General features: G+C 33.9%; 1 long non-coding RNA gene across 3 annotated transcripts; it reads left to right on the top strand.

Moving 5' to 3' along the window:
* Positions 1 to 6,710: 6,710 nt before the first annotated feature.
* Positions 6,711 to 12,978, top strand: LOC120090489 (uncharacterized). Of its 3 annotated transcripts, none has more exons than XR_005485557.2 (3): positions 8,274 to 8,408; positions 9,372 to 10,399; positions 12,364 to 12,978. It is a non-coding gene; the product is annotated as an uncharacterized LOC120090489 (long non-coding RNA). The 3 variants fall into 3 exon arrangements; XR_016524202.1 differs by having other exon boundaries at positions 8,309 to 9,662; positions 9,957 to 10,399; XR_005485556.2 differs by having other exon boundaries at positions 6,711 to 10,399.
* The last annotated feature ends 9,379 nt before the right edge of the window (positions 12,979 to 22,357 follow it).

Raw genomic sequence — 22,357 nt, 5'->3', positions numbered from 1 at the left:
CTTGAGTGATAACAAAAATGGTCTGTAGTATATGGATATAGGAAGGAAACCTTATCCTGGTAATGCTACGAACGTGGCCCACTTTGTGGAATAGTCACAAGTGTTGTGACTTGTGAGCGAGGGCATCCTATACAAAGAGTTTGTATAAGACCTGACCACGAAGTGTTAATGTCTCATTATATAACACCGTTCATGCCAGAGACTTCACTTCACTAGGATGACCATAGGTAACATGACCTTAATCCTGAGTGAGTTGGGAACTCCTGCCATTGAGAGCGGTCCTTTAATTTGTATAGGTGCACCATTTTGGGGACTTGTCTGATTTGGGAGCTGGGAACTCAGCTACACAAGATGGAATTCACTCCTTCCCCGAGGTAGGGGTAAGTAGATAGATGGCTTCCTTAAGGGCTGATTCCGGGGCTTGAATGATGTGGCGCCACACACCTTCTCTTGGCCCCAAAGGTATTCACAAATAGTTGGACTATGTTGTATTGTTCATTAGAGGAATCAGTGATACTTAAGGAATGAGATGTAAGTACAGGGGAAAAACGATAAATTGGCCCAATTGTACTTACGAGCATCTGTGAAGTGTCATCGTACTCCTGATTGGTTATATTCGATGGACACAGAAATATATTTGTGGTAAGAAGAGTTCAGCTGTTGGTCATTAGTGGAATCACTGACAGTTAACGGATGGTGAATCTCGTGGCTAAAGAATTTAGTTAGCTATTCACGTATTGTTAAAGCTTCGAGCCACAGGTCCATTAGGTCACCTGGGTAGCTTGGATAAAGTCAAGAACCAGTGTTTGGGTTAATTTGAAATGTTCAAATTGACTAGAGGAAGTCAATTATATATGATATAATTGGACTGGTTAATTATATATGATATAATTGGCTAAATCTGTGAGATACATTATTTTATAGGAAATTAGATATAAATGTGATTTATATCAAGTAGAGGAGAAAATACTATAGTAGATATATGATATCAAACTATCGGATATAAATATAATATGATTATATTTATTAATTAAATTAATTGATTAATTGTTTGATAATTAACCGATAAATCAACGTTCAAACGTGGGAAGTGTGGCTGCAAAGGTTATGGTAACCGGCGGGTTAAAGCTATGAAAATCATTTTCATTTTATTATTTAATCGTGCATTCGTATCGCCCGCGCCCAAAAATAATCCGTGAAAGAGCGATCGCGAGAACCTATATGATAGAAGCTCGTTGGTCTAAACGATCGTCTATTTCACGCGTTCTCTAAACGATCGTATACATATTTTCTAAACGATTGTTTAGTTTTTCCTAATCGATCGTGTAGCTCTACTATATGATAAGCCTTTCCGCTATATGATAGCAGAGTTCATCTCCCACTTGCTTATCGTCTACATGACGTCTTCTTCTCCGTCCTCTACCAAACTCACCAAAGCCCACTCTTTGGGTTTTTTATGCCGAGGATACCCGAATTTCTCTTGTGGTGGTGTCGTCCTCATGACATCGTTCGTGTACATTCAGATCGTGTTGTTCCAGTCGACAGACTTGCCGGGTACTGATAGATCGGTGGGAGGTTTTCCGCTGCTTTAGGTTCAGTCGTTTAAAGAGTGTCTTCATCTGGTATGAACCTTTTCCTTGTGTTTTATTGTATTCTGAGTATTATGAGTTTAATATGCATAACTATTTGTATGGAATGTATATCATTTATATTTCGGTCACTGTGTAATCGGAGCGATCTAATCTTGCTCATGGAACTCTCGGTATGAGATCCTTCAACTACATCCTCCAACTTTTGAATTGTTATTGACCGTTAAGTCTATTTGTTTTATGATTGTTAACGTGAAGATCTAGTCATCTAGGATAACAAGTGGTATCAGAGCTCAGTGAATAGTTCAAGACAGCTCCAAGATTGAATTCTTGATCCAAAATAGTCAATCATGAGGACCAAGAATGGCAACTACCAGATATGAGATTGAAAAGTTTGATGCTAAGACAGATTTTAAACTATGGAAAGTAAAGATTGAAGCAGTCTTGGGACAATAGAATACTTTACTGGCCATTATGGACCATGCAAAGTACTCTGAAACAATCTCTAAGGCAGACAAAAAGACGATTGAGGTAAACACGTATGAAACCATTGTTCTAAACATCACAAACAGTGTTTTGAGGCAGATTGTAGATCGACCTACTGCCTATACCTTATAGAATAAATTGAATGAGATATATCTCAATAAAGGCCTTCCCAACAAAGCTTTCTTGAGGGAATGATTCTTCACCTACAAGATGGATGCAATAAAGTCTCTCATGGATAATCTAAATAAGTTCAAGAGATTATCTTTTGAATTCAAATCATCGAAGATAATATTAGGGAAGAGAATGATGCGTTCGTATTATTAAATTTTCTACTAGAATCTTTCAAAGATGTGAAGACTGCCATGAAGTAAGATAAAGAAAGAATTACCACAGAAGCTATCATATGAGTTGTGAGAGTCAGAGAACTTGAGTTGCAAATGAGTAAGAAGGATCAACAGGAGCTGAAGGCTTGTTCTAAAAGGGGAAGAACAAAAACATTGGGATGGGGAAATAGAACAATGGTGATAAGTCCAAGAAAAAGTGCTATTTTTTCACAAAATGGGGTACATGAAAAAGGATTGCTATTCCTTGAAGAGAAAATTGAACCAACAAAACAAAGGGGGTAAACAGACCGAGGTTGCTGTAGGGGAGAATTCCCTTATCTATTCAGATGCATTAGCTCCTACAGAAGAAGGTGGACACCAGAATACTATGGAGACTCATGACTGGGGTGTGGGAGGCACCTTTTGGGGATGTTCAATGCCATAGGCTGTGAGAATAGGGGTGTGGGAGGCACCTTTGGGAATGTTCAATGCCAATAAGGATTCTATAGTGGTTTTGGTGGCAACCAAGGTAAATTGTTTATAGGTCTTCAAGGATGTGTAAATGGCATACTCAGCCTTGTTGACAACTGATGAAGAACCTACAATAGATGAGTTGTGGCACAAAAGGCTCTCATATATTAGTGTGAGAGAGCTACAAGTGCTCTCTAAACAGAGGATTCTTCCAAAAGGTGTTGGAGACAGCCTTAAATTCTGTGAACATTGCATATTAGGCAAAGCAACAAGAAAATAGTTCCCCAAAGGACAACACACTTCAAAGGAAATCCTTGAATATGTGCATTCAGACTTGTAGGGGCCAACTCATTTTTAATCTCTAAGTGGAGCCAGGTACTTTCTTTCATTTGTAGATGATTATTCAAGAAAGAGTTGGTTAACTTTTTAAAATTCAAAGATGAAGTGATTAGTAGATTTAAAGAATGGAAAACCTTGATTGAGAAGCATACCTCTGAAAAAATTAAACACTTGAGAACTAATAACAATTTAGAGTTTTGTGGAGAAGAGTTCAACTTGTTTTGCAGGGAACATGGCATAGTAAGGGATAGAACCATGAGGTACACATCTCGACAAAATGGAGTAGTTAAAAGGCTGAATAGAACTGTGCTGGAAAGAGTAAGATGTTAGCTGTCCAATGCCCTATTGCTTGAAAAATATTGGATCGAAGCTGTCTCCTACACCATATATGCTCTTAATAGATGTTCACATCAATCCATAGAGTTGAAGACTCCTGAAGAGAGGTGGATAGGGTAGCCACCTAAGCTGGAACACTTGAAAGTGTTTGGCTGTGTAGGCCACGTGCATCAAAGTCAAGGGATGTTGAAACCAAGGGCATTAAAGTATATGTTTTTAGGCTTTACACTAGGAGTAAAGGGCCTTAGGCTGTGGCATCCAGTTGAAAAGAGGTGTGTGAATAGTAGAGATGTGGTTTTCAGAGAAAATGAGATGTTTATGATGTCTGAATAGCCATCTACTTCAATGACAAAGACTAGTAGCCTAAGATTTGAGGTGGAGTCTCAAAATGATCATAGAACTTCTACTTCCTCTCAAAATTTAGGGTTAGAAGGTGACGAGGTTGTTGCAAATAGTGAGCATGTGTCAAGTGAAGAAGTTGAGACACATGGAGACTTACACAAGTATTCATTAGCAAAAGACATACCTAGAAGTACAATTGTGCCATCGACAAGATACCAAGAGTCTGATTTTGCTAGTGTAGCATTAAGTGCTGCCATTTCTTTCAGTAATAAAGAACCTTCCAGCTTTGAAAAAGCAACAAATAGTCTGGATGCTAAGCAATGGATCGTGGCAATGAATAATGGAAAGAACCCCTCAACCAAAATGACACTTGGAGACTATTACCTTTGTGTAAAGGGTACAAACCTATCTTATGTAAATGGATTTAAAAATTTAAAGAAGAGATTTTAGGTGTGCAAATGTCTAGGTTCAAGGCTAGGCTTGTTGCTAAGGGGTTCACTAAAAAAGAAGGTATTAACTACAATGAGGTATTTTCTCCAATTGTAAAGCATACTTTCATTAGGCTGCTCCTTTCCTTAGTTGTGCAAAAGGATTTGGAGCTAGACCAATTGGAAATAAAGGTAGCCTTTCTACATGGACTATTGAATGAGACAATTTACCTGATAATACAGTTGATATGCTGATCAAAACTGTTCCATTAAACAAGCTTGGCAGATACTTAGACCTTATCTGGTTTGAGTTACTTGAAAAAGGTTAGCTCAAGTCAGCTCGGTAAAGCAAAGAAGGAAGGTACTTTGGATGCTTACAAAGGTGGAGATTGTTATAGAAAGACTCGAAATCTAGTAGAACAATGTTTGCAGGCAGTTGAACCGTTGTCGACATCTTTCTGTTATGTGTTGTAACCACCAAAGCTTCATCATTGACTATATCGCCTGCATATATAAAGGAAAATGAATGTGAGATTAATGTAACAAGAAGAATAAGAGTGAATAAGAAAACAAGAGAGCAAGAAATTCATTCTATAATACTTTGAAGAAGTAATAAAGAGAACTTCCTGATTTGCACAGTGGACGTAGGCCTTTGGCCGAACCATTTAAACTCCTTGTCCTTTCTTCTTATCTCGACGATCGTTGAGAATTTACTATAGTATTGTTTACATGATCGTGTAGTTTCTATCGCATCGTGTACTCGATCGTTAGCTCCGCATCCAATCGTCTATACGATCATTTAGCTCCTCAGCTGTCGTCTACATGATCGTCTAGCGCTTCATCCAATCGTTTAAATTATTGAACTATGGTCTAGTTCTTGGAGCTTCGTTTACACAATAGAGCTACCATTTCGTAATTGACTGACGATTTTCAAGCCTCAACATACATATTCCCTGACTTTTGAATTGTTATTGACCATTAAATATGAGTATTTTATGATTGTTAACATGAAGATCTTGTCATCTGGGACAACAAAAACAAAGTGTACAAGTTGAAAAAGGCCTTGTATGTATTGAAGCAAGCTCTGCGAGCTTGGTATAGTCGCATTGACAATTTCTTTGTAAAGACAAGTTTTCAAAGTTGGTGTCCATATGAGCATGCACTCTATGTCAAAGAAGATAAGTATGGCAAATTTCTTATTGTTTCATTATATGTCATCGATTTGCTTTTTACTGAAAATAATAAACTGTTGCGTGATGATTTTAAGAATTCCATGAAAAGAGAATTTGAGATGAGTGATATGGGTCTCATCCATTATGTTTTAGGAATTGAAGTAAATCAAAAGGATGGAGAGATTGTCATCTCACAACAAAAGTATGCTCGTGATTTGTTGAAAAAATTCATAATGGAAAATGCTTTTGCTTGTAACGCGTCCATGGATGCAAATTTGAAATTAAGCAAGAATGATACTGGAGAAGATGTTGATCCAAGCTTATATCGAAGCTTAGTTGGAAGTTTGATGTATTTGATTGCAAAAAGACCTGATATGTTAAGCAGATTCATGTCAAGCCTGAAATGAAGTCATTGGGAAGTGTGTAAGCGAGTGCTTTGTTACATTTTTGGCACTATTAATTTTGGAATTTGTTACAAGAAAGTTCTATAATCAGTGTTAGTTGGTTTTTGTGATAGTGATTGGGGTGGTAATGTTGATGATCATAAAAGTACATCTGGTTATGTTTTTAGCATTGGTCCTGGTGTTTTTTCATGGACTTCAAAGAAATAACTTGTTCTTGCTCTTTCTACCACCGAAGTAGAATACATCTCTTTATCTGCAGCTGGATGTCAAGCTTTATGGCTTAAATGGATTAAATGGATGTTGAAAGAATTGGGTGTATGCAAAGAAGTCAAACTACTTTATATTGTGATAATTGGTTCTACCACTGCATTATAAAAAAAAATCCAGTCTTCCATGGAAGAAACAAGCATATTAGAATCAAATATCATTTTATCAGAGACTTGGTTAAAGATAGAGAAGTGATGGGGAAGCATTGTAAGACTCAAGATCAGGTGGCGGATATTTTTATGAAGGCACTGAAGTTGACTTATTTGTTATGTTCAAAGAAAAGCTTAGAGTTGCTCAAGTCTAGATTAAGGGAGGATGATATAATTAATCTAGACTTATATTTAAGGTGCATGAATTACATTTAATTAGATACATGAGTAGTTGAGATTCAAGGAATAGTTAAGTACATGAATTACAAGATACATTGATGAATGTTCATGTATTGGTGAAAAGTCTCATGTATTTGCATTTATCATTGATGTCTTTTGATGTATTTTTCTACTAGTATAAATATGTGTAGGATTTGTCATTTGTAAGCAAACCAAGAAAATAAAGTAATATTCAAGTTCTAGTTTCTCCAATCTTGTGTGAGTAAGAGAACAATTTTCTTCTTTTATCTATTGAGTTGTATTGTGAGGGCTTACTTCGTTTCCAACAGAATACTACCATTGAAAGAGCCATTATTTGATGCTATTGGATCTGTTATTACAACTTCTTCATATGATATTTTGTCTCGAAGAGAAGAAGAAGATTAGAAGGAAAATAGATTCTACAAAGGGTTTTTAACTAAATTCTTTTTAAAAGAATTTAACTTCAACTATATTTTGGGTGTGGAGTTTATAGAGAATAATAATGTACTATTATTGGTTGTACGTCAGAATGTGATCAAGTGTGGCATAATGCATGACAGCTGCTATTGTCTAATTAGAGAGAGATTATAGACCATTCATTCAACTTGAATTTGGCCATTGTAAAAGGTTGGCACATGTCTTCTCGAGCGATGTTTTGTCTGGATGTATTATGATTGAGGGAAAGTTTAAAACGTGTATGGGACCAAAATGTTGAAGTCTTACAGCCTAGATGTTGGCTAATAATATGATCCTGTCATGTCAAATATGATGTTCCAACCACTATAAAATTTATTAGAAGTTATTTTCATTTTTTATTAAATCTATCTCAACGATATGAATACTTCTTTCTTTCTTGGTAGTTGAAAAGATCTTGGTCTATATTCGTTGTTCTTCTTAAAGCAGATGTATGTCACTGCAGTTTGGTTGGTTGATCTTATTATAGGCAAAACTCGAGCAATATGTAACATATTAAAGACATTGTCATAAATATCGTTACATGTCTGGCAACAAATTCTACCGAACTTTTTTCTTTCTTTTTTTTCGACTTTTTTTTTTGAAAAAAAAATCAATAGAAACATATATATTTCAACTGATATAAGATATATACTATTGACAAAAAAGTTAGAAGTCCAAATCACTCCATATGTTTAACATAATTCAAGTATTTGTACTAAAGTATTAACACAAACTTGTATAAAAATCACATATTTTAAAGACGAGTATTAGGTAAGGCTAGCATAATTTGGGATAGAAAATTGTGCTTTTTATTAGTATATTATTACTTTTTTTTTATTTTAAAGTGTACGGATTAAAATAGACATTATAGATTAAAATAAAGTTTGTAATGAAAAGAAAAGATTAAAACAAGAACACTATATGAATATACCATATATACCGACCCATTATTGTTGAAATGAGAGGAAAGAAAATAATCTCTCCTAGAACTTGAGAGAGAGTTTGCATCTCGACGAGGAACGTTAAGCCATTATTTCGTGCTATTGGATCTGTTATTACAACTTCTTCCTATGACATTTTGTCTTCAAGAGAAGAAGAGTAGAAGGCAAATGGATTCTACAAAGGGTTCATTTAACTTCATTCTTGTTAGAAGAATTTAACTTCACTATGTTTTGGGTGTAGAATTTATAGAGAATAATAATGCATGGCGGCTGCTGCTAGTACTTATCTAATTAGATATATTTTAGACCATTCCTTGACGTTGAATTTGTCCAATGTAAAAAGTTGGCACATGTCAGGTAGAACGATGTTTTGTCTGGATGTGATAATTATTTAATATATTATTACTTTTTTTTTATAGAGATTTTCGCCATTTTCTTCAATCTTTGTACAAATTCTTGCAAGACTCACTGGATTTATTGAAAGTTTTCCTACTTTATGAGTAGGTAAGTTCTTTTATCTTGGGGATTATGTTAGGTTAGCCAATTCTTGAGACTTTTTAACTCAATTTTTTCTTGTAATTTGTTGTTCTTGAATGTTCTTGCTGTTAATTTCAATAAAATCCGATAGAAATGGGTTGACACTTCAATTTTGTTAGATTTTTGTATGCAAAACTACATGGCTCTATAGCATAATTGCAATTAGGTTGCAAAAACTAGTGATTTTAATGGAAAGTTTAGACTTATTTTCCTATTTTCTTGAAAAGATTTACTAGTTTAGAACATTCATATTAATCATTATTTTAGTCTTTTTAACTTCAAGAATGTCATAGTTGAGAAAACCCAAGAAATGCATGCAATTTAGGAATTACATGTGGAATGTCTTTAGGAAGCTTTTATGAACTAAATTGGGGTTAATTGGCTAACTAGGGTATTAGGGCTTAGCCTTAATGAACTATGGAACAATTGAATTGCTTGAAATGAATTAAGTTTATGATAGAATTAGGTTAATCTACATAATATTCCCGAGATCTTTTTTCCATTGAATATGTTACATAATTTCTTTTATACTATCTCTCATTACCAAAATTTCATATCAATTCTTCTTTTACTTTTTCTTAGTTTCTTAAAACCAATAAACCTCCACTCAATTTTACCAATTAATAGAGGTTGTCCATGGATCGACCTTGTGCTTCCACTTTACTACGTGTTAGTATTAGTAGTCGTGTGCATTTTACAAATTCTATTTGTTTTGGGTTAAGATGAACTAATGGCATCATTTTTAGCTCGAACAAATTGGCCTTGTTGTCGGGGATCTGTACAATTGGCTTGTTTGAATTTTGAATTCCTTTAAAAATAAAAAATAAAAAATAAGAGAAATAATAAAACCCAAAAAATAGTTAGTGTGATTAAATTTCTTTTTGTGCATGACCTGTTCCTTGCGGAGTGTACTTTGTGATTTGATTGTAGACATTAACCGTGAGAAGAGGCGACTTCAAAGGGAAATAACAAGAGGAGAAGATGGAAAATTTGAGGAGCTAAGACAAGAAGAAAAAGCAAGAGAGTACCATGCGAGAGCTTGCGGAGCCGGATTACAACCATCAACCATTGTGCATAGTCTACCCGGAGACTACCGTTCCGTTCAAACTTAAACCAGGACTTGTGCATCTCTTGCCTACATTTAGATGACAACCTGACGAGGATCTGTACAAACACATGAAAGAATTTCATCTAGTATGGGATGGAATGCGCCCGCATGGGGTAACCCAAAAACAACTTAATCTTAGGGCCTTTCCTTCTCTTTGAAGGATGTAGCCAAAGATTGGTTGTACTACTTACCGACAGGATCCATCATTACATTGAATGGTTTGAAAAAGTTCATAGAAAATTTTTTCCCTACATCTAAGGCACAGAATATTAGAAAAGAAATCTATGGCATTAAACAAGTTGTAGGAGAGTCACTTTATGAATATTGGGAAAGATATAAATAACTTTGTGCTTTATTCCCTCATTATCAAATTTCTTAACAATATCTAATCCAATATTTCTGTTCAGGTTTGCTTCCATCAGAAAGGAGCAACATTGATGTTGCCGTCGGAAGGGCTCTAGCTGACAAGAGACCCACCAAAGCTAGTCAACTCATATCCATCGTGGTGGAAAATTCTCAGAATTTCGAATCAAGGACTGTCAACCACAACATTGGTCAGTCCAAGAGGTAAGTGAGCTTAGAACTCAAGTCTTTAATCTTGTTTCTCTTTTTACACAGGTTTCTCAAGGTGGTCTTCCTCATGTTAAGACATATGGAGCATGTGGAGTAGTCGGACATACCTCCGAAGCTTACCCATAAGCTCAAGTGAATGATATCGAAGGCTTCCAAAGGAAGTACGATCCGTATGGGAAAACCTACAATCAAGGGTAGAGAGATCATGCTAACTTCAAGTGGGGATCTCAAGGAAAATTTGAAAACTGAAACCAATCTTCCTCATCATCTTCCTCAGGTATGTTTTTAGAAGATGTTGTAAAATCACTAGCTGTCTACTATTTGAAATTTCAATAGGAACTACATCAACTTCAAAAAGATAACATTCAATTGCAACAAAAGACCAAATCACTCCAACATGACACAAAATCTTTCCAAGTAGAAACAAGATAAGGCTTCATCAATTTGGGGACTAAAATAACCCAACTGGCAATCGTGGTAAGCAAGGTAGAAAGCAAGTGCTCCGGAAAGCTTCCTGCCCAATCGGAGCATGCGAACGTAACTGCAGTAACTCTTAGAAATGGAAAGGAGATTTCCTCCTCCTCCTCCTCTCAAGATGCAAACCCAATTCAATCCTCTTAAAAAATGTAAGAAAAGGTAATGAAAGAACAAGAGAGAAAGGTAAATGAACCAAAGGAGACTTCTATTTTTTTCAAAGTATGTGATTACTCTCCTCTTAAAGTAGAACCCTATGTACTTCAGGCATCATTCCCTAATAGATTAGCAAGGCTACTCTCCTCTTAAAGTAGAACCCTATGTACCTCAGGCATCATTCCCTAATAGATTAGCAAGGCTTAAGGGAGAAGATATCGATTTAGAGTTTATTGAGATGTTCAAAAAGGTACAAATTCACATCCTCTTTCTTAATGTCATTCAACAAATACCTAGGTATGCTAAATTTTTGAAAGACTTATGTACTAAGAAAAGAAAAGGGAAGGAAGAGGAGAGAGTAACCGTTAGCAAGAATGTCTCTTCTTTGTTCATGCCTATAAAATATAGAAATCTGGGAATGTTTACCTTGCCATGCAAAATAGGAGAAAGAATCATTACACATGCTATGCTAGATTAAGTGCTTCAGTAAATGTCATGCCTTACCATGTTTATGAAGATTTAAAATTGAACGGCCTACAAAAAACTAATGTTTGCATACAACATGCCGATAAGTCATACATACAACCTTTAGGCATAGTTGAGAGTAGGTGAATTGATCTTTTCAGTTGATTTTTATATCTTGAAAATGGACGAAACTTACACTACTTCTTCTTCTAATATTTTACTCGGAAGACCCTTCATGAAAATTACAAAAACTAAAATTTATGTAGATAAATGGTCTTTGTTGATAGAATTTGATGGAGAAGTAAAATCATTCAACATTTATGTTGCTATAAAATTTCCAGAAGAGTATTTGTCTCTTTTCTCCATTGATACGCATGATGAGATAGATGATATTGTTGATTCCATGTTGCATAAAATTTTTGATTGTTTGTTAGTTCCCTCTATAGATTATGACTTTAATTTGATTTCCCATAAACCTTCTCATGCATCTCTTAATTTTTGCGATCATAATATTTTTAATTCTTCTCTTGAAATTTGCAAAAATGATGAATCTTCTTTAAAAGATGATGATTTAAATTCCTTCAACAATTTTTGCCAAAATGTTGATACTTTAAAAATAAATTCAAAATTTCAAAACAAAGTTTGTTTGAAAGAAAAACCTTCAATTCATCATTCTAATTATGAATTTGTTTATAATGACAAAAACAAAAATAAGGCTTCTAACTTTTTCTTTGTTTTAAAAGTGTAGTTAAAAGGAATTAAGTCTAAGACTCTCCCATCTACTAAGAAGAGCAAATTCTTGGACAATTGTTTCAAGAATTCAAAGAAGAAAGCACCTAAGACCGAGAATTTTGATGTTCCTTAGACAGACAAATTTTCAAGGCAAACGGGCATAAGCTTAAAGTCTACAACGAAGGGCATGTAAACCAAGTTCAATTGGACTTACATTTGACTAATCCTTCGTACATGTGTGATAACTTGTAGAAATACAAGTTATTTTTCCTCTTAAGTTGGAATAACTAAGGTTTTTAATTATAAATTCTCCCCATTTTTAGTAGAAACGCATGAAAGTACTCAAACATTAGCAAACTCATGCAAAAGAAGTTTTATTACTAAATACTGCGGCGCTAACGCATTGTATTGTAGGATCTTTACAAAAAGCTAATGCATGATCAAGAAGTGCCATAGGGAAAGCTCTAACGCATGGGCTATGCGTCTAGAGGGAATTCAACGCAGAGAAGATACATTGATCTAGACTAATTGTGTCACATCACCACTTGCAGTATGGGCATCTGCAGCAGGCGGCGTCTGAAAAGCTTCCGAGAGTCAGGAGGCTGACTAGGGCATGGACTTTAATGCTGCCCATTCACCAAGTGGACATGACCAACGCCTATAAATAGATGAAGTGCCTCCAGAGTTCGAAGTCAGAGTTAGTACATAGAAATTATCAAGACTCTCACTGTCTGTAATTAGCGTAGTCGTAGTTTAAGCTGTGCTGTGGTGCCAAGACGATCAGAAGGGTTGAGAACCACCACCATCGCCGGTCAGGGAGCGGAGGAAGCCAAGCTTGAGAAAGATACTTTGTCCAAATCTTATACAAGTGATTGTACACAACAAAATTGAGCCAAAGAGATATAAGAGATTGTACTCTGCGGCTTGATTCAGTTCATTTCATCTCATTTATCGCTTTCATTGCATTTGATTGAATATTGCTTTTGTAAATACAATTTGCTTTTTTATAAAATTCATATATTTGATCCATCACATTTTGCCATTGTTTATTTCTTGTTTATGTTGAATGCATTTATATTTTATGCAAAACTTCATTTCAACACTCAAGCCAACCTGATCAATTGGTAAAAGCATCTTTAACTTAGATTGTTCGAGAGAATAACTAAGTCGCATCAAGTAGGACGCCTAGTACAACTAGAGATATATTTACTGGTGTTTATTGTATTCTGTGTTAGACGCATGCATCCTAGAGATAGATTTTGTATGTTATTCGGATTGAGAAGTATTGAATAAAGTCTAACGCATGAACAAAAGATGAGTAAATCATCCCATCTCATCTACATCACATTCTGATTTGTGTACACTCATCTTAGACCGACACATACCACCTACATTAAACTCCATTTTCGCATGACCCATCACTCACCCCTCAACTCTTTTGTATCTTCTTGCACAAACACAACACTTTAGTGTAAATAACACATTTTTCTCATATATTTAGGAAAACCCCTACAATAGCTATAACACAAGGTTTGCGTCAATTTAATTGAATCCCTGAGTTCGACCCTGGACTTACCAGGAACCTAAATTAGATTGATACTTGGGTCTGATTTAGGAAAACTAGAACGTCAACAATAGGAGTGTCGTGCGTCTGTTGCATATTTTTAATGCACCAATGTATTACAAATACTTAAACGCATCAAAGAATCAACGCATCGTTTATACTTAGAACTTATTTTTTCTAATTTGTTTCATATATTACGCTCCCAGCTCGAATCACGATAGCAACGAACAATGTGATACCCCTTTTCATCAACGACGAGCGTGCGACGCTAAAAAAATTGCAAAATAGGATGAATTTTCTCTTTCTTTTCATTTTCAAATTTTTTTTCTTTTATTTTTCTCTTACTTTGTTAATTTTTTTATTTCTTGGCATACTCTGTAAATAAATAAAAGAATGAAAGAATAATTTATTTTTCTTTTTCTTTGTAGTTAAACTCAAGGAAAATGAAAACTAACATAAACAAAAACAAATACAAAGAATTCTCACAATCAAAAGAATAAACAACCACAAAAATCAGAAAAGTTTCTCTCTACATCCCTTACTTTTTGTTCTTGAACATATATGCATAGTTTAAACAATGTGGACAATGTTCAATTTTTAAGTTGGGGGTGGGAAACATTGCTTGCATGTTTTTTATATTTTTTTCATAGAAAATTAGCCTTAATTAAATTTCTCGCTTTATAATGATATATAAATGTATGTCTGGAACCGTTGAGCATCTGAACTCGGGTTAGATTTAAATTTTATTATTTGATATTTTGATATCTTGACTATATGTTGGTGGCTCTATGGTGATGACTTTGAGATTGTGAATCATGATTTCTTTTTTATGCTCAAAATGATTATTTTGCTATAAATGAATAAATGCATGATTGATTGAAGGCATGAAAACAAAAAATAAAAGAATCTCAATCAATATAGTCTAAACATTAATAAAATATCTCTTATTTTATTAGATATATAATTTGTCTTTACAAGCTACAAGATACACTCAATTTAAGATATTAACTGCAACACAAACATTATGGGTAAATCAAGTTTGGTCCAAAATTCAGTGCGTACTAAATAATTAATTAAGAAATTCAAAGAAAACTCATCAACAACTCACCAAATAAAAAATCCGATGAGCGGCGGTGACCGATAGATTCACAACGACGAATGGTTAAAAAATATGAAATTAATAGCAATTTTTCCTTTTTCTTCTTAATTAAATTTCAAATTTCATTTAATTTTCAAAATCCTAATTCTTTTCCTTTTCTTTATTTTCAAGTCGCTATCCAAAATTTCCCTCTAATATATTTTATATCTTCCACTATTTAATAAAATTGAATTATCTTTTTATAATCCAATTTTGACCGTAAATGTAACTCCAATTAATTCAAAATAATTAAATTGGAATTAATTTAATAATTAAATTTCAAATTCCTTTTTATTTCCAAAATTCTAATTCTTTTCCTTTTCTCTATTTTCAAGTCTTTATTTCTAAAATTCTAATTCTATTCCTTTTCTCCAGATTGAGAGCTGGCAGCCTATGGTATGTTAGTTCTAAACCTTAGTGATGATGTTTGGAGGCAAGTTATTGATCAGAGACTACCTATAGGATTTGGACAAACTTGGAAGACTTGTATGCCAATTGAGATCTTCCTAATAAAATGTACCTTAGGGAGAATTTTTCACTTTTAAAACGGATTCATCAAAGACTCTTTTTGAAAATCTAGATGAGTTCAAGAAGATTGTTGCTCAATTTAAGAATCTTAGGGAGAAAATAGGAGATGAGAACGAAACATATGTACTTCTAATTCCCTACCTGAATCCTATAGGGAAATTAAAAATGCTTTGAAGTATGGAAGGGATAGTATATCTACTGATGCAATAATTTCTGCCCTAAGAACTAGGGAACTTGAGTTGCAAGTACTTAAGAAGAAACAACCAAATAGAGAAATACTGTTTGTAAAAGAAAATTTCAAACTAAATCAAACTAAGGACAGAAAATAGCCACAAAAAGATTAAAACAAGGCAAAGAACAAAATTAAGTGTAAATATTACAAAAGAAGGGGCATTTAATTAAAGAAGTTCTTCATCCTCAAAAATAAAAATCAAGAGAAAGAAAAAGAGTCCCAAGGCAAGCAGTCTGAAGCCTTTGTAGTAGAAAGCTCCTACATCTACTCTGATGCTTTAACTTCAACTCTTGACAAGGTCACTTATGTTAATCGCCTTGGAAAACATGATTGGGTTTTGGACTCGGATGCACCTACCATATGACACCTATGAGACCTTAGTTTAACTCCTACAAAGAGATAGATGGAGAAATGGTTTACATGGGGAACAACCAAGGCTGTAAAATTGAAGGCATTGGGTCAATCTTCATGAAAATCAAAGATGGGACTATCAAACTTCTGATGAATGTAAGACATGTCCCACTTCTCAAGAGAAACTTAATCTCCCTCGGAATGCTAGATACAGTAGGGTGTGAATACAGGGGCAAGGGTGGAACCCTTGATGTCCTTAAAGATTCTAAGGTAGTTCTTGTTGGGGAGAAAGTCAATGACTTGTTTGTAGTCATAGGTGTTGAAATGATGAAAGGGGCATATGTTGCCACATCAAATGACATGACAGAAGCTGATGTATGGCATAAAAGACTGTTTCACATAAGTGCCAAGGGGTTGGAAGCTTTGTCTAAATAGGGAATTCCACCCAAAGGAATCTCAGACAAGTTAACTTTCTATGAACACTGTGTTTTGGGAAAAACAACTAGATACGGCTTTACCAAAGCACACTATTCAACTAAGACAATCTTAGACTACATTCACTCAGACCTTTGGGGTCCAGTTCAAACTCCTAGCCTAAGTGGTTCAAGGTATTTACTTTCTTTTATAGATAACCTCTCAAGGAAAAGCTAGGTTTTCTTTCTTAAATCTAAAGACCAAGTATTTAATAAATTTAAAGAATGGAAACTCATGATTGAGAAGCAAACCTTTAAGGAAATCAAATACATAAGGACAGATAATGGGTTAGAGTTTTGTAGTGAAGAGTTTAATAAATTTTGAAAGGAATCTGGTATAATTAGGCATAGGACAGTCAGGCATAAACCCCAACAGAATGAGGTAGCAGAGAGACTCAATAGGACCATTATAGAAAGGGTTAGATGTTTACTCTTAGATGCTATACTGAGTGAGAAGTATTGGGTAGAAGTTGCTAGCTATACTGTTTACACCTTAAATAGGTACCCACATACATCCCTAAACTTTATGACCCTTGAAGAAAAATGGACAAAACATCCTCTTAAATTAGATAACCAAAGTGTATTTGAATGTGTTGGTTATACACATCAAAATCAGGGAAAACTAAAGTCTAGGGTTGTGAAATGTATGTTTGTTAAGTTCACTGAAGGAGTAAAGGGATTTAAGATGTGAAACTCTGCTGAGAAAAGATTTGTAGTCAGTAGGGATGTTACCTTCAGAGAAAGGGAAATGTTCATGCAAAAGGAAAAGACTACAATTGAGATACCTAAAAGCCTTTCAACTAGGATTGAGGTGGAGGCCCCAAAAGACAAATCCACAAATCATGACTCTCCTAATGACTCAGAAGAAGAAGAGGATATTGGAGAACAACAGGTAGAAACCACTGAAAGACAATCTTATTTGAGTCAATACTCACTAGTAAGGGATAGGTAGAGAAGAGTGATTGTTCCACCAGCTAGGTACACTGAAACAAACTATATGAACCTAGTTTTAAATGCAACCATAGCTCCAAGTGACCAGGAACCAACTAATTTTGAGGAGGCAGTAAGCTGCCCTGATGCTAGGAACTGGATTGAAGCTATGTGTGAAAAAATACAATCACTAAGTATTAATGACACTTGGACTCTAGCTCCTCTTCCTAAAGGATGCAAGGCAATAAACTCTAAGTGGATCTACAAACTAAAGGAGGGTTCTTCTAAAGATCAAAAGCCAAGGTATAAAGCAAGGTTAGTGGCCAAAGGTTTCACTCAAAGGGAAGGTATTGACTACTCTGAAATTTTTTCACCAGTAGTTAAGCAAACATCTATCCAACTCTTACTATCTCTGGTTGCTCAATACAATCTTGAACTAGATCAGCTAGATATTAAAACAGCTTTGTTACATGGTTATTTAGATGAGGTCATCTATATGGTTCAGCCTAAAGGTTTCGTGGAAAAGGGTAAAGAGGATCTTTACTGTCTTCAAAATAAGTCCATTTATGGTCTTAAACAGTCTCCTAGATGCTAGTATAGAAGATTCAATGACTACATTAAAAGTATTGGGTTTTAGAAAAGCACATATGATATCTGCACCTATGTAAACTCAACCTCCTATAAGAACAAGGTGTACCTTCTTCTCTATGGGGATGATATGTTGCTAGTTGGGACCACTAAAGACGATCTAAATCATGTCAAAAATATCCTAAAGAGAGAATTTGACATGAAAGATATGGGTCAGTCTAATAAGATCCTAGGGATTGAAATAGACAGAGACAGGGGTTCCTCTATCCTAAGCATTAGCCAAACCAATTACTATGAGAAAGTGATCAGAAGGTTTAATATGTCCAATGCTAAACCTATAACTATTCCTATTGCTCACCGCTTTAAGCTGTCTTCAGCTAATTCTCCTAAGGAAACTGACTTGGAACACTTAAATTAGATGCAAATGGTTCCTTATAGTCAGGCAGTAGGAAGTTTGATGTACCTCATGATCTCCACTAGGCTTGATTTGTTGTATTATGCAAGTCTAGTGAGTCGATTTATGTCAAACCTAGGAAAAAGGTATTGGTAAGATACTAAGTAGATTCTTAGATATCTAACTTGGTCTAAGCAATCTAAACTAATCTATCAGAGTGTTAAGCAAACAGATCATGAACTCGATGGATATGTAGACTCAGATTTTGCTGGGGATCAAGATAAGAGAAGGTCGCTAACAGGGTATCTCTTCCTATATGGTCCTAATCTACTAAGCTAGAAGGCTAATCTACCGTCAATAACAACCATATCCACTAGCGACGCTGAATACATGGCACTTTCAGAAGCAATAAAAGAGGTATTGTGGTTAAAGGACTTGATGGAAGACTTTGGTATCAAACAAACAGTAGTTAAGATCTACTGTGATAACCAAAGTGTTATCCATCTTTCTAGAAACCCACAATATCACTTTAGAACAAAACATATTTACATCAAATATCATTTTGTAAGAGACGGAATTGAAAAATGTCAAGTTGAAGTATTAAAAGTCATACCTCATAAAACGCAGTGGATAAGCTTACCAATCCAGTGTCGAAGTTCAATCTCAGCAAGTTCCTTAACCTGATCGGCTTTGTTTTACCTGAAAAAGGATAAACAGTAGTCAGATTCGGAAGGGAGAAGTTATTCAGAGTTGAGATTAATGTGGAGATTGAAAGATAATAATCTTAAATAGAGCCTCAATGACTAGTTTTCTTTACAACAGCTTTCATAACAGACATGTAAACAAATATATATAGTTGTTACATTTTTGTTTCAATATTTACATTCGGTCTACAAAATCTGTAAAAAGAAAACTTATCTCTAAATATACTTCAATAAAAGATCATCTACCCTTCCCGTGGACATAGGATCTGAATTAGGCCGAACCACGTACATGTTTTTGTTCTTCTTCTCTTCCTCTTTCTTTTCTTCAATTTGCATGTGTAAATCGATCCTTCAGTCTCTGTAATTCACGCAAGAACACAAAGCAAAGGCTGAGTGGATTTGAGAGCTTTTATGGAAATTTGAGAGATAAGAAAGAGAAGAAATTGTTACCAAAATGATTTTAGTCGGCTTCCAATATTTCCCACTGATCCTCGATAGTGGAGTAGTCCACGTGTAGTTGAGGCAGCTGAGAGGCGTAGGTCTCTGTGAGCCTTTCTCTCTATGAGCCTTTCGTTCTACCAACCTATCTTCTTTTGGGCTGAAATCCTCATTTCATGGGCCTGAAGTCAAAACAAAATCCAACACATACTTTATGTCAATCGAACTAAATTCATTTTGACTATTTTTTGTTATAGTTGGCTTATTCGTATAATACTAGTAAATGTGTTGGACGAATACAATTCATCATGTACTTAATTGGATTAATAAGTGTGTTAATATGAACATGTTGTGTTTGAGTCCATTTGGATTCACTAGTATAGTTGGCTTATTTGTAAAATCGTTTTTATTTAAACTCTTTGAAAAAAAACTATTTAGAATGAACTTTGAAATTGTTTGAGTCAAAATCTATTTTAAGTGGTTGGTAAATACTTCAACATTTTCTAAAATGGTATAATTTATTAAAATCAAATATTTTAAAAGTTAAACAAAGCACACGCTTAGTTGTTAAAGTTTTGAGTTTAATTAAATCATAATGTCTTACTTATAATTTAATTTTAAATTGATGTAATGTAATGTTAATTACAAATTTCTTTCGCCATTGGTGATGAAGTTATTAATTAGTAACTATTTAAGAGGTATTGAGTTTAAATTCCAATAATGTTGTTTTTTAACTCGTCATTTCATGTTATCACTGCATATATACTTATAATACTCTACACTTTTATTATAAACTACTAACTTTCTCTTTTAATGTATATATTCAGGTGGGATATGAATTGCATTGAGAAGCTTCCAAAGTACATGAAAATATTTTATGGAGTTATATTAAAAGTTTATGAGGAGATTGAAAAAGATATCAACAAGGACAACATTCCATATGCTATTCAATATGCAAAAGAAGGGGTGAGAGGTTTTAATTTACTCATTAATGTTATGTAGTTTTTAATTTCAACATATCATGAAAAGAAAAAGTCTCTCTCTTCGTTATATGATATGATATTAAAGTTGCTTTTACTCATCAACTATCGGTGATTTAAGATTGTATTAGAGTAGCAATTTTATTTTCTCTTGAATTGATACCATGTCATCTAACACTTTTTTTTTCTAATATTAATGTTGAATTTTGTGTACAGATGAAAAGGCAATGTAGAGCTTATTTTGCAGAAGCCAAATGGTTCCATGAAGGGTATTTGCCAACAATGGAAGAGTACATGAAAGTAGCTATTGTGTCTACTTGTTACTATCTTTTTGTTCCAATTTTATTTATTGGAATGGGAGTTGCTGCTTCAAAAGAGGTTTTTGAATGGGTTGAGAGTGATCCAATGCTTCTTAAAGCAAGTGGAATAATTGGCAGGCTCATGAATAACCTAACTTCCCATAAGGTACACAAGTCATTTAAAGGAAAATGTATTTAGCTTCATGATTAAAAGTAAAATCAAATCATACCCAAATGCAACCAATAAAACAATCAAAATCCAACCAAAAAAGTGCTAAAGCCTAACATTGGTATAATATCATTCCAAACTTAAAAGCATCCCACGATATCGTTTAAACACAAGAATTCTCACAACTTAACTACAAGCCTTTTGAAGGTGGTATCGTTTCAATAATGAAGTTCAAGTATTTTGTACATGATTCTCGAGTTTCTATTGAAGATGACTCATTTTGGACTTCTCTAATTTTAATCCATGAAGCACTAATTCAATTGTTCATGATCTGGCTTATCATGCTCGACTGACCAATTTCTTAAGTGCATGGATTGAAAATTACCATCCATAGATGGATGTGTTGTTGTGTCTTGTGACATGTCAACTCTTTAGTTCAAGCTTTTTATTTCTATTTCTTTTTATTAAAATGGAATAAAATAAAATAAAATCTACAAACTTTTGAGGGAAAATGGAAATTCAATTAACTAATAGAGGGTATTTATCTTTCCAACTAATTAGCCATTGTTTGATAACCACTTTTTTTTTATTGTTTGTTCCTGAAAATTATGTTTGTTTCACATAATTTCTTAGTAAGTTTGGTTGTGTCTTGTGACCTATCAATTCATTAGTTTTGGCTTTTGTTTTAATTTTTATAAAATAAAATATACAAATCTCTGAGAGGAAAATGGAAAGTCATATAACTAATGGGGGTATTTAACTTCCATGCTAATCTAGCATTGTTTGATCATTGTTTTGAATTTTTGTTTCTAAAAATTATGTTTGTTTCACATCATTTGAATTTGATGAAATTTTTTTTAGAAAAATCAAGTCTTTGAAAAATAGTTTTAAAGAGTTAGTAATAAAACGAGAATAAAAAGTTAGAAATAATATATGACGGTAATTAAGCTTAATATTTAGTAATATTAAACTGAAAAATAAAATGATTATCCAACGACATCTTTATATTTCAATTTGCTCTAGGGTTGAATTTGGCTAAATCAAATGAAAGTAAATAAAAAAAAATGATAACATTTTTTTTTATTTATCCAGAATGATAATAGAAAAAGTGACAACCTAAAGCTAAAAACAAAAATTATTGTCTGTCGTCAATGAAGTATTCGTTTCTTATTTATATAAATACCTTATATTGTTAAAGATGAAGTAATAATCAATCTGATGCTATTTTTTTTAGAGAGAGATACAATAGGATCAAGGATATTGAATCAGTAGAATACATCAGAATATCTTAACTAGGTCCTTTGACATATTCTTAGCACCCTCATTATATACTGAAATAATAAAATCGATACTACTTAATAGTAATTAGACATGTTAACTATCCAAAACAAACTGAAACAACATGTTCAAAAACTACTAGACGTATTCAATAGTCATTAAGTTATTGTTTCTTAGATAGATTTCTGATCATTATAGTGTGAATATAATTAAGATCTTTTACTTATGAATAATGCAATTGTTTAACTTGACTATTTTCTTCTAAAAATCATATTTTAAAATGTTGGTTATGTTTCCTTTGTAATTAGTTCGAACAAGAGAGAGGGGATGTTGACTCAGCCG

The sequence above is a fragment of the Benincasa hispida genome, chromosome 11, assembly GCF_027475165.1.
Source record: "Benincasa hispida cultivar pf3 chromosome 11, pf3_genome.v1.1, whole genome shotgun sequence".
NCBI classification, from domain to species: Eukaryota; Viridiplantae; Streptophyta; class Magnoliopsida; order Cucurbitales; family Cucurbitaceae; genus Benincasa; species Benincasa hispida.
This window is presented reverse-complemented; position numbering and strand designations above follow the sequence as displayed.